The sequence below is a fragment of the Arachis duranensis genome, chromosome 1 (genome assembly GCF_000817695.3).
Source record: "Arachis duranensis cultivar V14167 chromosome 1, aradu.V14167.gnm2.J7QH, whole genome shotgun sequence".
Classification (NCBI taxonomy): domain Eukaryota; kingdom Viridiplantae; phylum Streptophyta; class Magnoliopsida; order Fabales; family Fabaceae; genus Arachis; species Arachis duranensis.
Genome location: NC_029772.3, coordinates 7,622,194 through 7,622,434, shown reverse-complemented (window position 1 = coordinate 7,622,434; position 241 = coordinate 7,622,194).

Here is a 241-nt window from a genome sequence, read left to right as displayed (position 1 = left end):
GTGACAAACAACTTTTTGTATGAAAGGATTATTGTTTGGTTTAGAAACTATACTTTACAACGAGATTTCATTTGGAAAATTCTAAACCATCAAAAATCCGTTCGTCAAAATGGCGCCGTTGCCGGGGAATTGCAATGGTGTTATGTTATTGGTTAGTGTACATATGTGAATAGTGTGAATATCTTGTTTTTTTTTTTTGCTTTATTTGCTAGTTGTAGAATTTTATTTCTCTTGTTTTCCA